Genomic DNA, 8,404 nt, shown 5'->3' on the forward strand with positions numbered 1-8,404 from the left:
TCATTGCAAAAAAGTGGACAGAGCACGGTATAGAAAGTGCACTATACAAACATTTTATATATTTAAATATATATATATATATATACATACATACATAGTTATACACACAGACACATCTATATCATATATACACACACACACATATATGTGTATGTATATATATATATATATGTGTGTGTGTGTATATATGATATAGATGTGTCTGTGTGTATAACTAGACTTTATGCATATTATATAAGGTGTGGCTATATAAATATATAAATATATGTACAACTCTGTGTATATATGTTTATGGACAGGCATGCAGGCAGGTAAGGAAGGAAAGTAGCCTTGCAGGGAAGGAAAACCTTGAATCTCTCATGGTTAGGGGTTGGGGGAGGGTGTGTTTGCACAACAAAAGCAGGAGAACAATGGAGCTGAAGACCTGTGAAAATCTCAGCGGGGTGCCAAGAGGTGTTAAGGTCGGGGGGAATTTACGCAAATCTGCGCAGGCCAGTAAATCTAGTAGTAGGGACTTGTAGTAATTCTAGTGTTAACACTAGAATTACTGAGCCTTTTTTCCCTGGTGCAATTCTAGTGTTAACACTAGAATTACTGAGCCTTTTTTCCCTGGTGCAAGTCCCTACTACTAGATTTACTGGCCTGCGCAAATTTGCGTAAATTCCCCCCGATCTTAAATCCTCTTGGCACCCCGCTGAGATTTTCACAGGTCGTCAGCTCCATTGTTCTCCTGCTTTTGTTGTGCAAACACACCCTCCCCCAACCCCTAACCATGAGAGATTCAAGTTTTTCCTTCCCTGCAAGGCTACTTTCCTTCCTTACCTGCCTGCATGCCTGTCCATAAACATATATACACAGAGTTGTACATATATTTATATATTTATATAGCCACACCTTATATAATATGCATAAAGTCTAGTTAAACACACAGACACATCTATATCATATATACACACACACATATATATATATATATATATATATATATATATATATATATATATATATATATATGTGTGTGTATATATATATATATATATATATACACACACACACACGTAGATAGATAGATATGTGTGTGTGTGTGTGTGTGTGTGTGTGTGTGTGTGTATACATACACCAATATTTTTGAATACACGTGTCCATATTTATGTTTCCAGATTGTTTGTATAGTGCACTTTCTATACTGTGCTCTGTCCACTTTTTTGCAATGACAATGCAGATTTTCCACTTGTGGGACAAATAAATGCAGATTTGCTGTGTGTGTGTGTGTGTGTGTGTGTGTGTGTGTGTGTATGTGTGTGTGTGTGTATGTATATATATATATACACACACACACACACACACACACACACACATATATCTATCTATCTACGTGTGTGTGTGTGTGTGTGTGTGTGTGTGTGTGTGTATACATACACCAATATTTTTGAATACACATGTCCATATTTATGTTTCCAGATTGTTTGTATAGTGCACTTTCTATACTGTGCTCTGTCCACTTTTTTGCAATGACAATGCAGATTTTCCACTTGTGGGACAAATAAATGCAGATTTGCTGTGTGTGTGTGTGTGTGTGTGTGTGTTTGTGTTTGTGCAACATTGGCATTTGTTTACTTAGATCCAAGGCAGGCCAAACCTCTGTCTTACAACCTACATACAAAAGACAGACATTCACAATATATGGGTACACAAGTCTGTTTTATTTCAAAGTCTTTCAAACTTTGAAACGAACCTTGGTAGGGAACAGCTGTTCCCTACCAAGCATTTCTTGCAGCTGGCAACAACGGTCGTGCATTCAGTATAGTTGTGACTTCCGCAAAAAATGTGGTCAAAATCTCATGAGTAAGTTGAAGCATTTCTATCAGGCATTTCTGAAAGTTGTAACACAGAGGTTTGGCCTGCCTTGGATCTGAGCAACTCCGAGTGAGCAAATGCAAATGTGCCAGGCCTCAAGGACAATGGGTGGTTTGCACAACAAAAGCTGTAGGAGAAACAAGCTGACGACCTGTGAAAATCTCAGCAGGGGTGCTTAACACCTCGGGACTTGCACCAGAAAATAAAAAAGCCAGTAATTCTAGGGGGTGTTGGGTTTAGGGAAGTTACGCAAATTTGCGCAGGATAGTAAATCTAGTGTTAAAGGAGTTTGCAAAGAAAAGCGTCTGGACTTCTTTAAGTTGCTTGAAGACGTTTCACCTCTCATCCGAGAAGCTTCTTCAGTTCTAAGGTCAAATGGCAGAGAGTCCCAGATTTAAACCCAGTGGGAGTATCCCCCCAAGGAGGGACAAAGGACCCCCTGGTGATCTTCTAATCACATGCGCCAAGGTGTGAAAGCGGGTGTGGGACCTAATCAGCCAGGGTTTCGGGTGAGCTCATTGTGAAACCTGGCCCCACCTTGTCATGTGAATTCCTGAGGTCAAATGGCCCAGGATGTGAGTGGGCGTAAAGGCGTCTGGGGAGGGAACTCAAAACTGGATTATAGATGGCAGACAGTTGGTGTCGTAAACCACCGCCTCTGTTCAAAGATGGTCGCTCACAGTGGACATAGATGGCCTCTTTCACTCCTCTTTCAAACCATCTGTCCTCTCTGTCCAAAATGTGAACATTGGCATCCTCGAAAGAGTGACCTTTATCCTTAAGATGCAGATGGACTGCTGAGTCTTGTCCTGTGGAGGTGGCTCTTCTATGTTGTGCCATGCGCTTGTGAAGTGGCTGTTTGGTCTCGCCAATGTAGAGGTCTGGGCATTCCTCGCTGCACTGTACAGCATACACCACGTTGTTAAGTCTGTGTTTTGACAAGGTGGGGCCAGGTTTCACAATGAGCTCACCCGAAACCCTGGCTGATTAGGTCCCACACCCGCTTTCACACCTTGGCGCATGTGATTAGAGGATCACCAGGGGGTCCTTTGTCCCTCCTTGGGGGGATACTCCCACTGGGTTTAAATCTGGGACTCTCTGCCATTTGACCTTAGAACTGAAGAAGCTTCTCGGATGAGAGGTGAAACGTCTTCAAGCAACTTAAAGAAGTCCAGACGCTTTTCTTTGCAAACTCCTTTGACTACGATGACCTGGATGACTGAGAACCTTCACAGACATTTTGCAGTTATTTATTTGTAAAAAAATGTTTGGAATCATGTATGATTTTCGTCCCACTTCTCACGTGTACACCACTTTGTATTGGTCTTTCATGTGGAATTCCAATAAAATTGATTCATGTTTGTGGCTGTAATGTGACAAAATGTGGAAAAGTTCAAGGGGGGCGAATACTTTTGCAAGCCACTGTATCTAAGAAGATCTGAAGTTGTTTACAGACCACTTTTTCCTGGATCTTTGACATAAAGGGAAGCTTGGAAATCTGTCAGTAGGTAGGCACTGGCAGCTGGCCTCCCTAAAAAGATCATCAAATGATATCTTACATAGACAAATCTGATACACATATATTATGAATTCACATTTTTATATAGTGCTAATCACAACAGTAAGTTAGACCACAGACCAAAGAACATATTATATAAGATACTTTCATGTTACATCACCTTGTTTAAATCTTTGATGTTCAAGTGCTTCTCCATAGTGCTGTAAATGTTTAAATGACCAAAGATTACAGTTTTGCACATCATGCATTCTGGATATAAAAGGAAACAGTCAATAAATATGTATTTGTGATTTTACAATACCGCTCAAGTGTGAGAACTCCCCAGTTCTTCCAGTTTTTTATTGAAATTCTGACACTTCAGTGTCTTATTGTTCTCTGAATGAAAGCACAGAACAAATAAACAACTTTTTAAGTTAAAAAAGAAATCATAGAATCTATTTATAAACCAAATGTTTTCTAATCTTCTGACTCATCAAAGTAGCCGCCTTTAACAGATATAACAGTTGAATGTGTTAAAAGTCCGCTTGTTCACTTCAACTGTTTAGACTACGTTACCCATGATGCACCTCGGTATCTGTACTTCCGGTTGGAAACGTGTTCGCAGTTCTGCACAGATGAGGGGTGTGTCGGAGGATTAACATTTTTCTTGTGTTCCTGTGTGAGTTACCCCTGTGTGCGTGCTTATCATGTGAGTATCATAAGACGAGAGTGATGCTTGTTTGACATTATCTGCGTAATTTGCTCTGTGTAATTTGCTACGTAAGAAGCTAGTCCCGTTGCTATCGCTAAGCTGCGGTTTTTGGCCTACTACAGGCAGCCTTGGTTGCAGCTGATATGTCATTTTCTATACGACTTACTGTCAAGCATTGTGGTTGGAGGTGGATGTAATTATTTACTGCGTTTATTATCTGAATCGTTGTAATCTGTAGAGATCCTGTTTGCTAATGTATATACCAGCTAGAAATTCATTTATGGTCTTAGGGTGCCATCTAGTGGCCATGAGGTTATGGTAGATCATATAACCTTATGCTGGAAACCCACAGTGCTGTATAAGCGGTACACTGCTATTCATAGGGGTTAATACAAATGTTTGTTCTTTCTGTTGAGAGATGACCACACACTCATATACACACTCACACTCCCTTTACCTATGGAACGCCAGGACTGCCATAATGAATTACTTAAATACACCATTAAATAATTAATTAAATGTGGCAATAATTAATTAAAATGGGAATTAATTAATTAAATAAATAGTTATGACACATGTAATTAATTAATTATTGACACATTTAATTAATTATTTATGTATTTCATATTTTAATTAATTATTGACACATTTAATTAATTAATTATTGACACATTTAATTAATTATTTATGTATTTCACATTTTAATTAATTATTGACACATTTAATTAATTATTTCATGATATATTTATTTATTTCATTTTGGCAGTCCTGGCGCCTGGCTCTCATCATGAATTAATTTTATCTGTCAGACTCACCCATCAAACTCACGGGGCGGGGTTAACGCTGCCCATGCAGCTTCTCTAACATTTGATTGGTTGCCGTGCAATGTAAGTCAAAACAGGTCGATCCTAGATAATCGATTGCTTCTGTAGACTTGAGGCAGCCAGGTATCCCAGAATGCGTTTCAAATCACAGGCAGCAATGGTGGTGGTGTAGTTTTAAAATACCCCGTTTTTCTGTCACCAACTACACGCGAATGTCGCGCTGTAATCTTCACATGTCTGGTCAGGTTATCAACATAGAACATGTTTGCAAAAGTGCTCAGATGTTTTCAGAGATTTCAGTAGCTCTGCTAACAGTCAGCATGCAGAGTGCACCGAGGGGGTTACGTCAACCGGTTTGTTTACATATCCCACTCTCCGTGTTCCACATGTTGCATTCGCAGATTCGCATTTTCACCGAACGATCGTCTCTTTCCGCCTGGTCTTGTGTCTCTGTGCTTCTGTAACATAAAGAACGAGCTTACATGTTTCTCAGGACACCAGCGATCAGCTCAGCAGGCCCTCAGTTTACCTGCATGCGTCCTCCTCACCTGTCAGCTGTTTAACACCTGCTGCTAATTCAAGAAACACGCCCACGTTACCTGGTGATAGTCACAGTTTAACTGGGCAGCCGGTGCTTGATATAACGCAATGTCAGCGCATTTTTCTGCACAACATAAGTAAATATAGTATTTTTCCCGAGCGCAGAGCTGCTGGAGCTTGTTTCCTTACAGAGGACTTTATAGGCGAAGCCACTTTATCGGCAGCTGATGTCCAATTACCTGCACACAGCTTTGAAACCTCACCTGAGTTTTAGCTCTCAGTGGTTAAACGCTGGACTTAATTCACTCAGGTTTTGTCTGTCGGGTCACGTTTACTTCGCTGTTTTATTTACAACTGAGCAAATCGGTTTGGCTCAAATTAAAGTTATGTTTCATAACTGCAGAGTTTTACAGACGTTTAATGGTTCACTGGCACATGTGTTAGACTGAACTATTCGCTTTTCTTTATCTGGTGTGTTTCGGATTTAACAGTGAATTTTGAGATTAAACTGACTTTTAAAATGTTTTTATACAAAGAGGAAAGAGAAGGCGCATTTCCACCGAGAGGAGCAGAGTTTGCAACAGCATGTTCAAGATGAAGACTGCAACCTGGACAGAAATATTATATCATCTGTTTTTAATAGTTATTTAACTGTATTCTAAGCACCAGCTATGTTAGAATTTTTAGAGTTTACTTAACTAAAAATAAATGAGCTTAACATATAATTTGTGTGATTTCTCTCTCTCTCTCTCTCTCTCTCTCTCTCTCTCTCTCTCTCTTTTTTTTTTTTTTTTTGCTTTTTCGGTCATGTTATGTTTAACTGTAAAAGGTTTGTTACAAACTGTGAAACACATCGTGCAGACTTCTGGATGTTAGAAGAAAACTAATACTGCTCATGAATGAGACTAAAGGCAGGAAGGTGTCCTTTAAAACTAAACATGTTAATAGGACCTCCCTATTTATATCATAGTTTATGATATAGCACGTGTATTTCAGTAATAGCCTACTGATTTCAGCAGCTCACATGGGCGTTATCTGTGATACTCCTTAACTATAATTTATCCAAGTTAACGTCAGTTAACCATTCAGACAGTTCTTTTGCAATGAAAAACATAAACACCCATGCTGCGTAATGTTTACATTATAGCTGCTTATGCAGTAACCATGGTAACCACGGACTCTGAGCGGCTGGATCGACGGAGGTCAGACAACAATTTTACATGTATGATCTTAAAACAGGACACAGCCAATATCCGTGCTGGCCTCATATCAAATGTGACCGCAGACTGAGTCTGTTTGATGTTTGCTTTATATCTAATCTTCCTCTCAAACATTTAAACAGCAGCGAGTCTGCAGCTGAGGGAATACAAACTCAAATTGTCGGAACAGGTTCGATCGTGGATTCATTTGGTAATTTATTAAATGTATAACTGTTAGTCTAATCTGCTGCTGAGTCTCTTACACTGATGAAAATGCAGATAACACAGATCACGAACACCTGTTCAACCAATCACTTTCATTCCACTTTGATCTGCGACAAACTGACGGTTCATCTCTGTTACAGTGTTGCGTTAGACTGCTATATTTTTGTGTTCTTTATGCTGTAGATTTTCACGTCTCTGGAATAGTTGGCAGTATTAAGGATGCTTTTCTGTAAAATCATACTGATATGACCCGTGACATATTCGTAGATGACAGTTAGATAGTCAGCTGGGAAACTCTGTGTTAACTCAGAGATCTGAAGATATCGTGGAGAGATGCTGATCTTGCTCCGTGGTGTACAGGTCACCCTCATGATTAATATTCACAATAAAAATATTAGCCGAACATCATGAAGTCTGTATGTGTTTCATAGTGTCGAACAACCTTTGTACAGTTAAAGCCAGCAGTTACTACATGACGGAAACACCAACGTTTTCTCTTTTATGCGTTTATACGCAGGTCACGCTGATTACTGAACAGAAACCCAAACATCAGCTGTTAATCGAATTTATTTCCTCTCTCTCCTCCTTAAACATGTTTTTAATGTTAGTTATAATTCAGAATTGGCGACTGAAACACGTAGGACACATACGAACATCAGGAAATAACACCCCGATAAATATAACCTCAGTAAAAGAAGTCAGTGTCAGCGGGGGTTATTGCAGCTGTGTACCGGGGCCTGCGCTTTGTCGGCGGTAACAACAGCTCGATTGCTTGCGAGGCGAGCGGGTCTATCCCACGCTTTGCCGTGAGACTGGGCAGACATCTCCGAAATCATCGAAGCACTTTTGCAAAGAGGCTGTATCTTGACAAACCGATCAGACATATGAAGATTAAACCACTACATTCTCGGCTAAAAAATATTAAAACGGTATTTGGTGACACACAAACAGGGTTTTTCAAAGTTCAGTTCTGCCGGTTGTTGTGGGCTAAAAACAATGGCCACCAGGCCAAAGCAATGGTTTTGAGTCGATCAGCGTTAACCCCGCCCCCTGAGTTTGATGGGTGAGGCTGACAGATAAAATTAATTCATGATGACAGCCAGGCGCCAGGACTGCCAAAATGAAATAAATAAATATATCATGAAATAATTAATTAAATGTGTCAATAATTAATTAAAATGTGAAATACATAAATAATTAATTAAATGTGTCAATAATTAATTAATTACATGTGTCATAACTATTTATTTAATTAATTAATTCCCATTTTAATTAATTATTGCCACATTTAATTAATTATTTAATGGTGTATTTAAGTAATTCATTATGGCAGTCCTGGCGTTCCATATTTACCTGCATGTGAATGCTGTAATGCAATCGCTTCCCCACCAAAGCTGTACATCCTGTTGATGTCATCTGCCACCTCCTTATTAAAGTTATTTGAACTACGTCACTGTGGAGTACCATTCCTTCTGACCGAGGACGACTCAGTTGAAGTGTGATCGGCAATCAGTGCAAACATACATTACAAGTGGTCCTTCGAGCCGGA

At 39.5% G+C, this 8,404-nt stretch overlaps 1 protein-coding gene and 1 long non-coding RNA gene across 2 annotated transcripts in view; both read right to left on the bottom strand.

Annotated features, from left to right (window-relative positions):
• Positions 1-8,404, bottom strand: part of LOC100705915 (deoxynucleoside triphosphate triphosphohydrolase SAMHD1) — an 87,487-nt gene that overhangs the window by 40,835 nt on the left and 38,248 nt on the right. The gene's annotated exons all lie outside the window — the stretch shown is intronic.
• Positions 4,486-8,382, bottom strand: LOC112843231 (uncharacterized). The gene is made up of 2 exons (XR_003215432.1): positions 8,209-8,382; positions 4,486-4,524 (listed from the first exon to the last, which is right to left on the bottom strand). It is a non-coding gene; the product is annotated as an uncharacterized LOC112843231 (long non-coding RNA).

The sequence above is a fragment of the Oreochromis niloticus genome, linkage group LG20 (genome assembly GCF_001858045.2).
Source record: "Oreochromis niloticus isolate F11D_XX linkage group LG20, O_niloticus_UMD_NMBU, whole genome shotgun sequence".
NCBI lineage: Eukaryota > Metazoa > Chordata > Actinopteri > Cichliformes > Cichlidae > Oreochromis > Oreochromis niloticus.